The sequence below is a fragment of the Sminthopsis crassicaudata genome, chromosome 4 (assembly GCF_048593235.1).
Source record: "Sminthopsis crassicaudata isolate SCR6 chromosome 4, ASM4859323v1, whole genome shotgun sequence".
In the NCBI taxonomy this organism is placed as follows: Eukaryota; Metazoa; Chordata; class Mammalia; order Dasyuromorphia; family Dasyuridae; genus Sminthopsis; species Sminthopsis crassicaudata.
This window is the reverse complement of record NC_133620.1, coordinates 449,744,955-449,763,482: the sequence shown is the minus strand read 5'-3', so window position 1 is coordinate 449,763,482 and position 18,528 is coordinate 449,744,955. Positions and strand designations below refer to the sequence as shown.

The 18,528-nt window shown below is 39.3% G+C and overlaps 1 protein-coding gene across 6 annotated transcripts in view; it reads left to right on the top strand.

Annotated features, from left to right (window-relative positions):
• RAB11FIP4 (RAB11 family interacting protein 4) overlaps positions 1–18,528 on the top strand; it is a 159,086-nt gene that overhangs the window by 109,120 nt on the left and 31,438 nt on the right. The window contains exon 1 of one of the 6 annotated variants that reach the window (XM_074263638.1): positions 1,060–1,153. The exons of 4 other annotated variants lie outside the window; for them this stretch is intronic. The gene's annotated coding sequence lies outside the window, so the exon portion shown is untranslated. Of the gene's footprint in view, positions 1–1,059; positions 1,383–18,528 lie in introns of those variants that run through there. One more of the 6 variants, XM_074263640.1, reaches the window with a different exon arrangement.

Here is an 18,528-nt window from a genome sequence, read left to right as displayed (position 1 = left end):
TCACCAGTAGACAGCCCCTAACCCTGTGCTTCTGATCTGGGTTTCCCACCCCTGCTGATCAAAGTTATCTTCTTCAAGTGGTTTAATATTAATATCTTAATTTTCCATCGGAAAGAGAGAATCAGCTTGGCTTCAGAAATTCAAGGATGAGATAACTTGGGTGACAGGCATTAAGAACAAATTTCCAATCTGGTCCCAGTTAAATCCCCATATTTACTAAGCACCTACCATGTGCTCAGTAAATAAGCACCTACTATGTGCTCAATAAATAAGCACCTACCATGTGCCTTGAACTGGGAAATTAGATATATGGCCAGATCACAGATTTAATACTGAAAAGATCTTAGAGGTCAGTTAGTAGTACCTAGAGGAAACTCAGACCTAGAGGGGTATTTGTTGTTTGGGCTCTTCCATGTATGCCATTGGCTAATCTGTATGGTATCAAACATTGGAATTTTTCTGGAAGAAAATCTCTTCATCTCTTGCACTTCCCTGCACTCATTTTTTCTGCATGTCTTTGTCCCCGTCGTGTATTTACTTAGATCCTCAAAGACCTGTGGCCTCTGGCTCTCTCTTCCCCCCTCCCCCCCAAAGTCCTTAATCTTTACTGAGACCAAAGTTGACCTGGAGTCCAGGGCCTCAGGTCAGATCACAGGCTCCGTTTTTTGTTGTTTTGTGTGTGTGTGTGTGTGTGGTTATCTAAAGATTTGTCCTCTCCTCTGGAGAGAAGCAGGTGACTGACTGCTGGTCTTCGTTCTTTCAGGCTGTCTGAACTGTGAGTTCTGTCTCCTAATTAGAACAAGGGTTGTGAGAAACTGATGCTCCTTCGACTCAAAAAATACATATATTTTGACAACTGCATTTTAATATAACTGGTTTCATTTGTAATCCTGGGTATTGTATGTTATACATTGAAAAACATGATGCTGAGAAAGGGCTGTAAGATTGACCAGACCATCAGTGCCATCCAGAAGGTTATGAATCCCTATTGGAGGGGATCTCTGATTATCACAAAGGATAATGCAACATTCTAGAAAACTCTCAAAAATAGAATTGTTGGTGCATTCCACCTGGGAACGTGCACAGCATTTAAAGGAATAGGTGAAGGTGGAATGGGAGAGCTGACAGTTTCATCAGGGAAATGAAGTAGCAGGCAAGTTGCTCCCTCTCTCAAAGCTGGGACTCTCACCTCAGCTCCTAGACAGTCTAGGAAAGCCAGTGGGCAAAACGGTGGCTGTGAGATCCTGCCTCCCAGGAGCCCACTGTAGGGTACAGTGTTACAAGTCACGACAGCTTGGATCAGGGCTGTTGAAAGACCTACTTGGATTCCAGTCCCTAGTATAACCAAGTCACGTAACAGCTCTTGACCTCATTCCTCATCAGTAAGTCGAGGGGGCCGAAGGAGATGATTTTCACGTTTCCTTTGAGCTCCTGTAATTTGTACAGGTGAAATAATTATGTGACAGAACTTGGAGTTTTGCTTAGTGCTTTCTATCACTATAGATTTTCAGGTGGGTTTTTTGGGGGGAGGGTGATATAAATATGTATTGTAAGTATGTAAAATTAAATAAATAAACCAATATATAAATATTTTATTTCTATTTAATATTTATATAGATATGTAAATATATCTTCTATTGATATATTTTATATAGAAATATCTATATCTGTCTATTGATATATTTCTCTATATCTGAATATTGATATATGTTTATGTCTATATAAATATCTGTATCTGTCTATTGATATATTTATATAGATAGCTATATCTGTATATTGATATACTTCTGCATCTATATAGATATCTATATCTATTGATATAATTCTACATCTATAGACATTTGTCTATATCTGTGGATATATTTCTCTATATAGGTATCTATGTCTATATCTATATGATATATTTATCTGTTTATTGATATTTCTCTTTGTAGATATCTATATCTGTCTTGATATATTTCTACATCTATATAGATATCTGTTGGTTAATATATTTCTATATATAGATATCTATATCTAGTGCTACATTTCTATATCTACAGAGATATCTATATGTCAGTTGACATATTTCTACATCTATATAGATATCTGTCTATTGATATATTTAGATATATATCTGTTGACATATTTCCGATATCTTCATAGATATCAATATGTCTATTGATATATTTCTATATATAGATATCTATATCTAGTGATACATTTCTATATCTACATAGATATCTATATCTGTCTATTAACATATTTCTAAATATATATAGACATCTGTCTATTGATATATATATATATATTTCTGTTGACATATTTCTGATATCTTCATAGATATCAATATGTCTATTGATATATGTGTATATATAGATATCTATATCTGTTGGTACATTTTTATATCTGCATAAATGTCTATATCTATCTATTGATATATTTCTATATGTATCTCCAAAAGCCTTAATAAGTTGAAACTGCACTGACTTTGGAACAGCCTGTCTCCCCTATTTTTCTATGAGTGTGTCATTTCTCCCCATTAGAACATGATCTCTTGAAGAAGGGAAAAGGGACAATCTCATTTTTTTTCTTCTTTGTATTCCCAGCTCCTGGCACACAGTGGTGCTTAATAAATTTGTGAGATGGGATTGTTTCATTGTATGGGCTTATATCCCTGGTATGGCACAGTGTTTTTGGAACATAGCAGGAACTTGCTGATAAAGTATTTGTTGACTGATTGATGACTGAGTTGATTGGAGTCTAGCAAGAGTATTAGGCTATATGAGACCACCATGGAGAAGAATGTGGTCCATTCTCCTGGATAGCAAAAGTGGAAAATCTAAGTGAGTTTTGTTCATGGTTTAGTCTAAATGTGAATGGATGAACCAATAAATAACAAATAAATGAAAATATCTGAAGCTCTCTTAGGGAATGAAAGCTGTTAGGTATTACCCCCCACCCCTAGATGCAGTGGGCAAAGTGGATAGAGAGCCTGATTCAGAAAGACCTCCACCTAGTTTGTATGTAGGAGAGGACACCCATACATCCTATTGGAATGTTTTTCAGAGCTGGATGTTGGCTTCCTCCGATTAGTCTGTTATAGATGAAAAGTTCTCAGGATTCCTGGTTATACATTCTCTCTTTCTCTACGGTGTATTCCCTCTTCATTTGAATTCTTAGTTTGCTTAGAAGCCCATCTCCCTCACTGTCACCTACATGTAGCTATTCTTGGTCCTGATAGCTGGTCCTCCCCATCCCAAATTGCCTTGTATTAATATACTTATATCTGTACAAGTTATCTGTTCTGAGGGAATATAATCTCTAAGAGAGAAAGATAAATGCTTATGGCTCAACTGATCTAGGTTCACCCTTTTGGCTGATTTTAATCAATGGTGGTCATCAGAGTTGACTAAACTTTATTTCCTTCCAACCGTTAGATGTTTTAAAGGAGTGCTTATCATTGTTTGTGTCCTGAATCCCTTCTGGAGATCTGCTGAAATCTTTGGACCCCTTTCTCAGAACAATGTGCTTATATTCATAAAATAATTACATGGAGGTACAAAGGAAACCAACTCTATTTTTTTTTTATATATATATATATATATTTTATAATATTATCCCTTGTATTCATTTTTCCAAATTACCCCCCCTCCCTTATTCCCTCCCCCCGACGACAGGCAATACCATACATTTTACATGTGTTACAATATAGTCTAAGTACAATACATGTGTGTGAATATCATTTTCTTGTTGCACAATAAACATAGAATCCAAAGGTACATGCACCTGGGCAGACAGATATTAGTGCTAACAATTTACATTCCCCTCCCAGTGTTTCTTCTCTGGGTGTATCTACCTCTGTCCATCATTGATCAACTGGAAGTGAGTTGGATCTTCTTTATGTTGAAGATTTCCATTTCCATCAGAATACATCCTCATACAGCATTGTTGTTGAAGTATACAGTGATCTTCTGGTTCTGCTCATTTCACTCAGCATCAGTTGATTTAAGTCTCTCCAACCCTCTCTGTATTCCTCCTGCTGGAAACCAACTCTATTGAAATATATGATGCTTATTAATGGAACCCAGGTTAATGACCCTTGTTTATGATGATATTAATAATTTCCATTTAGAGTTTTTTCTCTGATCCATCTCTTAGCACAATGCTTTGCATGTAGTAGGCACTTAATAAATGGCTATTACTAGACCCTCAAAACATGGGGCCTTGCACACACTGTGGTATAGATGATGCTGTATAGGTGGTGTGCCCAGAGAAGTCAAATGATTTATATAATCATGGATATGTCCATAGTATGATGGGTTTGCACGTTCAAGCTTCATCACGATAATCCTACTAGGATTGTAACATCTCATTTTACAGTTGAAGAAATCAGAACTCAAAGAATCAGTCAACAAGCGTTGATTAAATGCCTACTGTTACTATTTGTGCTAAGTGCTGGGGATACAAAGTAAGTCAGAAATGGAGTCCCTGCCTCCAAAGGACTCCCATTCTAATGGGGAAGAACATGTAAATAGCCACATAAGTACAAAATAATTACAGTAACTCTAGGGATACAGCTAGGGAATATCCAAGATGTCAGGATTTGAACTCATCTCCCTGGTGACTCCCAGATGCTGGCAGAGCTGTGACAAACTATTCCAAGCCTTCTGTCCCTGTCGTGATACTCCATCTTCTGTGTTCCTCTTTTTGTTAAGACCTCATGACTAATTCAGCCTAATTGAGCAGACATGTTTAATTAGAGCCCTTCCCTTGTCAGTTGACACCTGTGGCACAGGAGGAGGCTTTTTCTTTCCTTTCTCTTTCTCCCACCCCCCAGAAATTGTAGGAGGAAGGACCCAACAATGGAGGGAGATGATAGAATATCATAGGAAAGCTTTGCCATTTTTTCTGCAATCAGATAAGGGGCCTTTGTCTCCTAGCTCTGGTCCACATCACACTGGGTAGCAGGGAGTAAATTTAAATGCAACAAATATAGATTAAGGGTTTATTGTGCTGTGAGGCCCTAGAGATTGAGGGCTAGCTGTGTGCAAGGCCCTAGAGAGATTAAAAATAAGATTTAATAAACTGTGGACAAAATTGTGTGGGCTACAGAAGTAAAAAAAAAGGAATTTTTTTCTTGGCTTGGAAAGCCCTCCCCCCCCCAAAAAAAAATGCTTATATTCTTCTGCTTGGGAACAACTAGGAGAATCTGGGCAGCCTTTATAGAGAGCGTGATGCTCAAGCTAAATCTTGAAGAAAGAGGAGGTTTCTGGGATGAAGATGGATTAACCCAGTCTAGTGAGAAGGATGAAGTGGGTACTCAGGGGAGACTGTAGGAAGCCTGAACTGCAAGGAATCCATCCTGCAAACATCTATTAAATGCCTACTGTTCCTAGGCTCCATATTATGCAAGGGGAGGCACAAAGGTAAAATCAAGGACAAATTAGGAATTGAGCTAAAGTGATTGTTTGTGAGATCACAGAAGTAGATTGGACAGGATTTAAAATTAACTAGTGAAGGCTTGGGGCAAAGAGATTGGGGAAGTTTGATGGGCAGTGTACCAAAGGGAAAGAAATCAGGGCTTTACAGGAGGAGGAATGGGGTTCAGGTGCCACTGTTGATCTAATACTACCAGTAGGACCTTGGGTATATTACTTTACCCTTACCACCACTCCCTTTTCAGAGCTAACAAGCTCTCATTGGTAAAAAAATAAATAAATAAATAAAAATAAAAATAAAAAATAAAGGAGGCAAGCAGAACTAGAACAGAGGTCCTTAACTTTGGGGAGTCTAAGAATTTTTTAAAATTTGATTTTAATTAGTTAATTTCAATAGAGTGGGCTGCTTTGTAATTCTGTATTTTATTCTTTTAAAAACATGATTCTGAGGACTTAACAACCAAGAATCTTTGAGCTAGATGGCCTCTGAGATCCATTTCATCTTTGGGCCTTTGATATAGCTCCAAACTTTAAGTAATAATCTCTGACAGTTATAGAACAAGCATTTTAAAATCTGTAAAATGCTTTCAGATGCCTGAGAGGTGAATTCTCTACCCATTTTATACATGGGGGTTATGCATGGGATGGGATGATGGAAGATCTTGATGTAGGCAAGAGGGGCTAACTTTGGTGAGTGGGAAGAATTTTGTGAGGTACCTGATCTCATAAGTTTCACTTCTTACCCCTTTCTCCTTTTTCCTTAGTATAAAATACTCTCCCAGTAGATTCCATTCTTTGGAATCTTGTTCTTACAAGAAAAATGATGTATTTTCTATTCCTCAGACCTTTGTCTAGCTCATGTCAGGGCATCTGCTGCCCCATGAAATCTTGAGACCCATATCTTCTACATAGATATAGTTTTGCCTAATTTTTTGAGTTACCACAAAGATTGGTGTTCCTGAAAGCAGAATTTTCTGGCATAAAAATGTTTGCTTATTAAATGCAGAATGTTACAAAGTGAGTGTGAGTTATCTCAATTATTGTTTAAAAAAAAAAAAAAAAGAATATTATAGAGTGAACCTGGATTTCTCCTCCTTCCATCACATATATTCTTAGCAGCTGCCTGCCTAGTCCCATTTCTGTCTTAGAAATAATAACTTACATAGTCCATTTTGGTAACAAAGAACTTTCCTGCCCTCTCATTTAGGTTTTTTTCCCTGTGTTTTTACACTTATAATTTTGTGTTTTATTTTTTATTGATGCTGCTTCCTCTCCCCTCCTGCCCAAGTTATTATTATTTTTCACTAGTAAACCTCTTTCCTGTAAAAACTAAGTGTAATCAAGCAAAACAAATCAGGAGAGGTTCCTCCATCTTGAGTCCTGGTGTGAATCAGGATTCCAAAATCCTTTCAATACTGTTTTCTTTTACATTGTTCCCATGTAAATTGTTCTTCCTTCCCCCCCCCCCCAGTTCCTCTTCATAATTCCTTGGGGAGATAAACATTCCATTACTTTCTCACACCACCACTAAGTCACTATGATCCAACTGATGGGTACCCACTGTGTCATCCATCCTATGAAAGGTTCTTCTGTAAATATATATTTTTACATTTTTGAGATCTTTCTGTTTTTATCTTGGACTGTTACCTGGGAGTATTATAACTGGGTCACAGGGTATGTACAATTTGATGACTTTGAGGTATAGTTCTAATTTTGTTTCTAGTATTTGGTAGACGAATTCACAGCTCCACTAGCAGTGAAATAATATGTTTATTTTCCTCCCATATTACCTTCCCACTGTTTAACATTGTCTTTTTTCATCAATTGTGTGAAGTGAAACCTCAGTTTGTTCACCTTTCTCTTAATAATGATTTGGAGCCTTTTTAAAAAATATTGTTGTTAACAGTTTGCATTTTTTTTTTTTTTTTTGAAAACTGCCTGTGAGAAACAGCTTTTGTTTGTATTGCATGTACATACACATATACAGAGATATGGATATTTCTCAGTGTGTTTGCACAATAAATAAATGTGTTTTTATATGTCCATTTATGTATATATAAATATATATTTATAAATATTTAGATGTAGATATAGCTATAAATACATATACTTGACATAGATAAAATGTATCTATAAATATATATATATTAGTTCTTATCAAAAAATTATTGGAAAAAAATTTTTTTGCCTGTGAACTACTGAAATAATTCTAGCTGCATTGATTTTGTTTATGCAAAGGCTTTTTAATTTTATATGTTCAAAGGGGCCCTTTTTTTACTTTTGTGATTACTTTCTCCTTGGTTAGTTAAGAATAAATTCCTTAATCATGGGGATTCTTCACCTTCATATGTCCTGAGTCTCTTTTAGCAATATAGTGAAGGCTACAAATTCTTTTTCAGAATAATGTTAAATATAAAACTTTAAAAATATATAGAATTATAAAGGGAGCCAATTGTATTGGAAATCCATAAAAAGATTTTAAAAATTAAATGTACATTTTTGATTTCCTTCACAGGTAAATTGTACATTATTTTGAAGTCCGATTCTTTTTATGCAACAAAATAACTGTATGGATATGTATACATATATTGTATTTAACATATACTTTAACATATTTAACATGTATTGATCTACCTGCCATCTGGGGGAGGGGGTGGGGGGAAGGAGGGGAAAAACTGGAACAAAAAGTTTTGCAATTGTCAACTGAAAAATTACCCATTCATATATCTTTAAAAAGCTATAATTAAAAAAAAATTAAATGCATCAACACAAAATACTAGGATTACAAAGGATCATTTTTTTTTTTTTTAAATCACAGATCTCTGGATAAAGAACCCCTACTCTCTCATCCATTGTGAAAAATTCTTCCTTTTATTCTTCTATAAGTTGTAGCACCATTGTGACCTTTCAGGTCAAGTATCCATTTGGAGCCATGTATTTCATGTATATTATATATTAGTCTAAACTGAATTTCTACCAAGCTGCTTTTCCAATTTTCCAGATGGTCTTTATGAGATGAGGAGACCTACTACTTGGTCTCAGGATTTATTGGACACTAAGCTGCTGCATTCAGTTGCTTACCAAGTTTTTCCCATTGGTCAATTTTCTATTTTCTTAACTGACACTAATTAAATTTGATGATTACTGTGCCAATGCCCAGCCTCCTTAATTCCTACTTTAAAAAAAGAATTTCTCCTGAGAGGAACCTTTTGCGCTTTCAGATTTTATCTTACCCAATTCCATAAAATAAGAGGCAGTTTGGTATAATAATATATAATATTATTATTAATAATAATAAGCAATAAATTATAATAATAATTTACTATTATTGTTGTTAATAATATATATTGATAAATCTTGATAATAATAAATATAATAATAATAATAATAAAATAACAATGACAATAGCATTTATAGAGAGCTTTAAGATTTATAAAGCACTTTGCAGTAGATAGAAAGCTAGTCTCAAAACTAGGAAGAGCTAACTTCAGATTTTATCTCAGACACATATTAGCCACTTGATTTGTCAATACCTTGCGATGCTAAGAATTTTAAGTTACAGAAGAGGTACCAACTTGTACTGTAAGTGAAATTTCCTGACCTGGGAGTTTCCTCTGCCAATCAATTCTATGTTCAGTCAGTCCCTCTTTTTTTTTGGTAAAGAGAGTTTTGTATTTTAAAAGATGGATTCCTAAAGATCTTCGGCATTTTGTAGTTGCTTTGAATGGAAGTAAAACAAAACAAAACAAAATATCTTCTCTGGGTTTTGCTAGTAATATGCAGACTCATTGCTAGGGCTTTATTTCTTATTCTGGTGTTTTACCAAAATGACTAAGTGTTTCAATTTATGTTTTTATTGAATCTCCAGGATTCTCTAATCTATCATATTTTCTCCAGATAGAAGTGATTTTTGCCTCCCATTTCCCTATATTTATTCCCTCAATTAATTTCTTCTGGCCTTATTGCTAGAACTTGCCAGATTTTACTTGTAAATCAACTTTGGTGCCAGGGTGGAGGTTTCGAACTTGTTCATTTAACTTGTTCATTTTCTGTTTCTGAAATCAGGTTGTTTTAAGTTCCCTGTTGTTCTATTAATCTAAAAACTAGCTGTTTTCACAAATACTCATTTAAGTTTTGAGTTTTGTTGGTGTGTAATGGCTAACAATTTCCTTTGATTTCTGCTTTCATCTGTTGTGAATTTCATTTGATTCTCATAAAAACCCAGTGAGAGGCTAAGCTATTAGAGCTGTAACCTCCTAATTGGTCTCCTTGGCCAAATTCTCTCCTCTACAGACCACCCTCAACTGCTCTAGTAATATTCTTAAATGCATAGGGCTGATCTGGCTACACTCCCTTACTCAGTAAATTTCAGTGGCTTCCTCTTATCCTTAGGATCAAATACAAACCCTTTTGGCTTACAATCTGGTTCCAATCTCCCTTTCCAGACTTATTACAGACTCACCAAGGTGGCCCATTTGCCATACCCCCATATGCAACATTTCATCTCTGATCTTTTTGTTCAATATATCTCTCATGTTGGAAATACAGTCCTTCTGCACCTCCACTTCTGAATACTCCCAGGTCCCTTCATGTTTACTTCAATCTTGGAAACTGAGGGTTTGCCCATGGGGTTGAGGAATGGCTGAATAACTTGTGGCTTGTGATCATGACAATCAATGACAAGCAGGATGGATGGTTTCCGAAAAACTTCAGAAGACTTATACAAACTGATACAAAGTGAAGTAAACAGAACCTGGAGACTGTTGTGTGCAGTAGCAGAAACATTGTAACGATAATGAACTCAGAAGTCCAATGATCCAAGACAGTTCCAAAGGACTTATGGCGAAAAATACTACGCACCTCTAGAGAGAGAACTGATGAACTCTGAAGGCAGATTGAAGCATACTTTACTTTTTTCTCTTTTTTTTTGAGGTGATGAGGAGGGGTGCAACATGGCTAAAGTGGAAATGTTATGAAGTGGGTTGTGGTCCTTTTAAGAAACTATTTCCTATTGATTTGTGATTCCTTTCAGATTATTCCTAGCGCCTCCTGGCTGAGGCATTTCAGTTCAGGAAGCCAGGGCCTTTGATTCACAAATCCTAGTCAAAAGCATCCCTTTGAATTCCAATAGGAAATACAGTTTCTTAAAGGGACTACTACCCCCTTCAGTTTTATTCAGTGAGTGGGGAAAGGACAATGGAGAGAATTTGGAACTCAAAAAAAAAAAAAAAATTCAAAACAAAAAAATTTTTTTGAAAGTTTCATTCATCTCTCCCGGATTCCCCTTTCTCTACAATCCAATGACATGGGATTCCTTGCTCTTTCTCCCTCAAGACAATTCTCTCTCAACTTTGGTTATTTTCAAAGACTTCCCCATTCCTTAAAATTTCTCCTCTGGCTTTCAAGTCCCAGCTAAAGTCCCACTTTTTGCAATGTAGGCTTCCTTCCATGCTATTGACTTCCCTTTATCGAGTTTTGTTATATCTCTTATTTGTCCATCATCATATGCATATTGTCTCATACTAGACTGGGACACCTTGGAGAGACTGGAGCAGGCCATCTCCAGCTTAGTAACTAAAATGACTTTAAGTAGGCCACCTGATCCTTTATCTGCACAAGAGGGCTTAGACTAGATGACCTTTAATCAATCTATTAAAGGTTTACTGTTTGTAAGCCTGCAGGGCACAAAAACAGCCTGGGAGCTTACTGTGGGGAAAGATAACTTAGAGAAAATTACCCAGAAGGGATGGAAAGTAACTTCAGAGGGCAAGGGACTGGCAAGCTGTCTAGGGGGGAGGGAGTACCTTAGGAAAAGGTTTGAACTGAGACTTCCCCTGATGAAAGTGATGTTTGTATTAGGTCTTGAAGGAAGATGGGATTTCTAAAGGGCTGAAATGCCTCTAAACCCCAGGTCACATGATCTTATTCCACTATCCCAGATCTGCATTAGTGGAGGGCATTTCCATTCTGGGAGTTCCCATACAACCCAATCCTTTCTCTTCTCCCTTCCATACATCTGATAAGATGAGTAATAAAAATATTATTAGAATAGTTTTTTTAGGTGAAGGATCTGGCCCAGGGAGGTCAGAGAACTTGTTTTGACTCTAGTTTAAAGCTAAGGTCCCCAGTTTCTTTGCATAATTAGATACTACCTCTTCAAGTGTCAACTTTTGACTCATGAGAATTCTATCTTCCCCTTTTCTCAGTTTTCTAAAAGGGCTTGAGACCTGCTATAGAAACTTATTAGCTGTGTGACCCTGGGACAAATCACTTCACTCATTTTGCCTCAATTTTCTTATCTGTCAAATGACCTGGAGAAGAAAATGGCAAATCCCTTCAGTATCTTGGTCAAAAAAAGACAAAAAGAAAAACCCACATGGGGTCACCAAGAGTTGAACCTGACTGAACAACTATTATTATTAATTATATGAGGATCATTTAAAGGAACTAGGAATATGTAACTTGGGGAAGAATAGATTTGGGGGAGGGGAGGTTTCCAAATTTATTATTTATCTTTTAACATTTTATTTTAAATATTATTTCAAATTCTCTTTCTCTTCCAAACCTCCTCTAGCCACTGAGAAGGCAAGCAAGATATCAATTATTGTGTGAAATCATGCAGAACATAGTGGGGGGACGGGGTTTGATAGCCATATTCACTCACTTGAAGAGCTATCACATGGTGAGAATGCCAGGATGGCAGGTAGACTTGGGTAGGAGAAACTTCCTAGTAATTCAGACTTTCACAAGGTTCAGAGCAGAGGCTGATGGGCCATTTAGTGGGCATCTCTAAGAGTGGGGATGCCCTGAGAGTTTGGGCTGGTCTCTGGAGTACATGATTCTTCCAGCTGTGTGATCTCTTTAGGACAGACTTCTTGGGGACCTGTGACACCTTGTACTTAGTAGATGCTACAAACTGGGGTAGTGGTGGTGGTTTTGGTGGGGCAGTTGGGGTTAAGTCACAGCTAGTAAAAGTCAGTATCTGAGGCTGGACTTGAGTTCAGGTCCTCTTGACTCCAGGCCTTTATCCTTGCAGCACTTAGCTGCCCCTGCCTTGGGTTCAGGTCCTCCTGACTCCAGGCCTTTATCCCTGCACCATTTAGCTGCTGCCCCCCCCCCATGTTGTTATTTGTTGTTATTTGCTAAATATTGGCTAGATTGAACTAATTTCTACCCAGGCCTCCTGTCTGTGGAGCCAGCTCTCCTCCAGCTCATTTGATTAGATGAGGAGGGGGTATATTTGGTCTCGGGGCATTCAGCCAGTGCCGTGACCAAAAGGCTTGGTCTCCAAGCTGATCTCCGAAGGATGGAGCTGCCAGCCCAACTACAGACTCACTAGCTCACTTATTAAGCGCACCTGATGCTTTTGGATAGTGCAGCTCCCCAGTGTGAGCTTCTGTCTGCATCTGCTGACCAGATAAGAGATAGAGAAGTGAGCTGTGGGTGCTGCTGGCCATTGGAGCGTGTGATAGCAGGGAGGGGGATCCTCAGCAGTCCTCCCTCGCCCCTCTCTCCCTTCCCCCAGTTTGGCCAGCCTGGCTGGCCAAGACTCTGAACCTTGGGATGATAACCCTTGGGTCTGACTCTCTTAAAAAATAACCATGGCGTTGTACAACCGACAAGCTTCTTACTGACTCTACCTGCTTTTTTTCTTTATAACCCAGTGGGTTTTTTTCCCAAGCAACAGAAGAATGTTTTCTCTTGTGAATTAAAGTTACATAAAGGTTATCACAGATGTATTCTCTCTGGAGAGAGGGGGGAAGACAGAGGGAGAAGAAACTGAAAAGTGGATGATAAAAGAGGTTGAAAGGTGGTTTTCTTTGGGTAGGCAATCTTCTCTCTTGCCTCATTAAAAAAAATATTTATTTTTATTTAAAATACCTATTTCCCCCTTTTCGGTACGAGCACTGATTTATAGAACCAAAACTTTGGTTCCTTTGACATCTGATGCCATTTCAGCCTCCTTGGAGTTCCCTCCCCCTTCTTCAATGATTAAATGAGGGAGCTGGAATAGAAGGGCTTTGAGATCATCCCCACCTTTGATCCCTCTAAGAGAAGCATAAATCTTTAATGTAACAAGTGGGAATTCCATAGGCTACCTCTGGGGGCAGAGGCCAGAGGCTGAGGTCATAGCCTGTCTGCCAACAGCAGGAAAGATATGCTTTGCAAACAAGCATTCACAGCTTCTCCTCTAACTCCCAAAAACTTTAACTGGAAGTGTCCTCAGAGGCCACTTTATCTCACTTTACAGATGGGGAAACTGAGGCCCGACTAGGGCAAACACCATCATTTTATAGATGAGAGCATTGAGATGTAGATTAAATTGACAATTAAACTGATTAAATTTAAATCATTAAATGGCCTGGCTAAAGTCCCAGGGATTGTCAGTGGCAGGGCTCAGCTCTTCACACTGGGAAGAGATCATGATGCCCATCATATGCAGAGGAGGAAAGTGGTCAGTCCGTGGGAGTGAATGAGGTGAGGCAACAAGGAGAAGAAAAGGTGGAAATGGCAGGGGAGGGGGAGATAGGGAAAAATCCCCTTCTTTTGGACTTTAAAAAAAGAGTGTGTTTGTGTGTGTGTGTGTGTGTGTGTGTGTGTGTGTGTGTGTGTGTGTGTGTGTGTGTGTGTGTAAGAGAGAGAAGCAGAGAGAGACAGAGAAAGAGAAAAGACTGACTCAGTTTCATGGATGCAAATATCAGTGTCACAAGGAAGTGGCTGGTATGTTTTTCGAGCTGTCTAGGAGCCTGGGAATTAGTTGCAAAGTCAGTTCCCCAGGAGGGGGCCCAGGAGGTGTCATAGCATCAGGACTAAATTTAAAGCTGCTTAGGGCCAGGGCAGACTGGGAGGGGGCACTGCCAGAGGTGTAAAGGGAGTCTTTGTTTCCCCAGGAAAAAAAAGATTCTTTGGGTTGGGAGGTGCAACCCCCCCCCAACATACACACAACACCCTTCACCCTCAGCCAGTATCACCAGCTGGGAAAGATAACTTCAGAGAGAGCAAGGCTGCCAGGAACACAGGCTTTATTTCCCCTATTAAAATTCTCTAGCTTGGCTTGCTGGTTGCACACACCTGGGAGCAATCTGGAGCTCCCATCCTTCCTCTGCCCTCTGCCCTCCCTTCCTGTCTTTTTGCCCTCCCCCCTCTTTCCTTCCCCTCTCCCATTACTTTCTGTCCTCCCTCTCCCCTTATTTTCTGGCCTCCCTCTCCCCTTACTTTCTGGCCTCCCTCTCTCCTTTCATCATCTCTTGGTCTTCCCAAGAGATGCCAGGGGAGTTACCCATGGGCACTTTGAACTCCTTTTAGGACTGACAGGCAGTTTGGTTCAGGGCTTTCAGACCTTGTGGTGAATGGTCTGGATTCTTAGGGGAGAGGAAAACTGGGGAGTATCAAAGAAATCACCAAACATTTCTTAAGTACCAGTGTTATATAGTAGATACACAGACAAAAATCAAAATTGCCCCTGCCTTTAAGGAGGTTACATTCTAGTATACACAGGTATATAAGAAATAAAGGTTTATAGAAAAGGTATATAAGAAATAAAATCACCAGCAGCCAGGAGGATCAGAAAGAGGGCTGCTAGAGAAGATGGTGTTTGAGCAGAGAGGATTTGTAGCAATGCAAAGGTGTGGAGGTGGGAGATGGGAATGTTGAGTTCCAGCTGGACCTGTAGAGGGTACTTGAAGGGGAGTCATGACTCTACGAGCTAAAGCCTCACGGGTCACTTGGACCTGAATGGAAGTCTCCTCTATAATATCTCCTCTCCAGTTATCATTCCGTCTTTACCTAAAGACCTCCAAGGATGGGAACTGACCTCCTCCCAGTGCAGCTGCCTACGGGGTTTCATTCATTCTTTGCAAAGGATGGATCTTCATTATAAGAGTTATTGTGATATAGCAGATTGGCCACTGAAGTCACAGGAATACCTGGATCCAAATCCTCTTGGGCTGGCAGGTTTCTTAATCTTCCTGTGCCTCAGTTTACTCTTCTCTAACATAAGGGCCATTGTGACTCGATGGCCTCTGAGAATCTTTTTAGCTCTAACTCCTTCATCCTTTGATTTAGGATCATTCCTGTGGGCATCCTCCCATCTTGTCTTACTGAGTCAGGTTCCTTTGCTCATCCCTATTGGCATTTGGGGAAAAGAAAGCGATTAAAAATCACTCAGGTTTCTTGAATTCTTTTATACCCTCTACATTCATTCTTTTAGATCCCTCTGATTTTCATTTTCAAACATGTATTCATTAAGAGGGAAGAAGAAAAAAAAATTTTCTCTTTATCTTCCCCTTCCTCCTCTCAAAAATATCAAGAAGTGGTCGAATGGATAAGGCTTTAGGCTTGGGTCAGGAAGACTTGAATTCAAATTCCATTTTAGACACTAGCTGTGTGATCCTGGGCCTAGTCAGGTACTTAGTGGATCTGTGCTCATGGTCAAGTTAATTCATTTCTCTGAGCCTCAATTTCCTTAGCATCAAATAGGATTTGATGGTCTTAGAGACCCCTGTCAAATCTAATTCTGCTCCTAGGTAGCTGGAAATTCCAGCCAGCCTCAAACTACTGCAGTTGGGTTGGGTCTGAACCTGCTAATGTGTCTGAAGCAGAGTCATTAGCAATTTGAGACAATGCATCCTGTTATCCTGTTGGGGAAGCAGAGATGGCTGAATAAGAAAGCCACTCTGTTATCCATGAACTTAGTGGATTATCCAAGTCTAAACCAGGGGTTCTAAACTTTTTGATGTCCTGGACTCCTTTGTCAAGCAGTCTGCGGAAGTCCGTAATCCCCCTCTCAGAATAAGGTTTTAAATGAATAAAATAAAATACATCCTGGCGATTATTATACTTGGATTTTTTTTTTTTTTTCTTTGTAGCATTATGGCTTGTACATGGGGAAGTTGTGGTTCAGTCATTTTTCAATTGTGTCTAACTCTTCGTGATCTCATTTGGGGTTTTCTTGGCAAAAAGTGGTTTGTCATTTCCGTCTTCAGCTCATTTTACAGATGAGGAAACTGAGGTAAATAGGGAATGAGTGAATTGACCAGAGTCACACATCTAGTAAGTGGGGGGAACATAAGCCTTCTTAATTGCAGGCCTGACACTGTGTTGTTTATCCGTCCATGAGGAATTGATGCTAAGCCTTTGAGGGATTTTTCCTAGGTTCCTCAGGTCAGGTGAAATGTGAACCCCTTGCTTCTTCCTCCCAGCCTGGGTGTTTTGTATCACAGACACAGAAGATTTAGAGAAGTATGAACAAAACATCCGGAGCCTAACCAAAACTATTGGCCCTTTGTCCATCTGCTCCGTGACCTTCAGCCCTTAGCATGAGTGACCTCAGGTTAGTTTAGGGACTTGCAGGGAATGAGTATAATTTAACAAAGAGATTAGAGACAATTCCAAAGTAGCTGCTTAATTGAGCCTAGATTTCTCCCTCTTGAACTAAGAGGAGAATTTTTTTTTTTCATTTTCCACTTATTCTAGTGCAAGCAACTATGTAAAATTGGTTGGGAAGATATCTCTCTCTGGCTCCCTTCTTCTTATGGGTCAGTGTTCAATTCTTTAGAAAATCTCTTTTATCACAGGCTCTTGGACCAGGGCCCAGAGATAAAAGTCCTTCCTTGTGCTTTGGTGCTCAACATCCCTGGTGCAGAATTTGTAGGAAATCAAGCTCAAAAGAAAAGGGACTATAGCAAGAAAGAATTGTAACATGAAAAGAAATTGAGTCAATTCTCTGGTATTGTATCACGGATCAGAGAGAGTGCAGGTTGGAAAGTAGGAAGACTGTAATTCCGCCTCTAACATTTACTGCCTTTGTGTTGGGTGATGGTTTATTCCTCTGGATCTGGGTGGCTCATTTTTTTTTTTTTTTTTTTTAGCTTTTTACTTTCAAAATATTGCATAATTTTCAACATTCACTCCTGCAAAACCTTGTGTTCCAAATTTTCCTCTCCTTCCCCCACTCTCTCCCCTAGATGGCAAGTAATCCAATATATGTTAAATATGCGCAATTCTTCTATATGCACTTCCACAATTATCTTGTTGCACAAGAAAAATTAAGTCGAAAAGGAAAAAAAATGAGAAAGAAAACAAAATGCCAGCAAACAACAACAAAAAGAGTGAAAATGCTACCTTGTGATCCACATTCTTCCCAGAGTCCTCTGTCTGAGTGCAGGGGGCTCTCTCCATCTCCTCATCTTTTAAATGAAGGGAGTTGGAGCCCTTATCTGTTATCCTCTGGCAGACTACTAGGAGCCTTGAAGAGCTTGTATTTTCTGATTAATACAGGACTTTTGGGTCAGAAGATGCAGTGGGGTCTCAGCCTTGCAGAAGAGGCTCAGCTGAGGTTCAGAGCAGTGGAAGCAGGATTGGTACCTGGGCCCAGACTTTTTCTTCTGTTCCTGTGGCTGTTGAGGACCGATCCTCATGCTGATGACCCGAGGCTTCAGGGGCTCCCCTTAGAACAAAGAAGCTTCTGTGGCATCGGGCATTTGGGCTGTCTGGCCAGGCCCAGGAGAGAAGTAGGGCACCTCCAAGCAGAGTTCCTGCCAGGCCCTTGAATGAGCTCAGCCCACTCACCAGGAAAGCCAGGTCATGCCAGTGGGTAGGGAGAGCTTTGGCTAGTTGAAGGATCTGGGGCAAGGCCAGGGGTGGAGATTCAGGTCGGGGCTGTTGGGAGAGAGAGGGGAATGAGTTGTTGCTGGTCTGGCTTTCGAGATACCCTCCTTGAACTGCTGTACTGGGGTATAAGGAAACAGGTTGGATTCATCTGTGGGCAAACAGCCTGACTGTCTCGTTTGTTTCCTTTCCAAATCCGGGGGATTTGGGGACTTTTAACTGGGGATGTGTGTATGCAGTGAGTGGGAAAGGCTGCTGTAACTTTAAATCAAGAGGTTGGCATCCCTGAGCTGGGATAATAAATGAGGGACTTGGATGGTGTTCTCTCTGCCTAGTTGAATTTCACCAAGTTCCCTTTCAAGACCGGAGTATTTAGGGAGCCTCAGTAAATTAACCCTGATCAGACTGTTTCCCTATACATTATTCTTATTTTTTAGTTAAAGGACCCTTGGGCCAGCTGTTATTTCAGTATGGAGAGATAGACTCCAAGAAAGTTCTG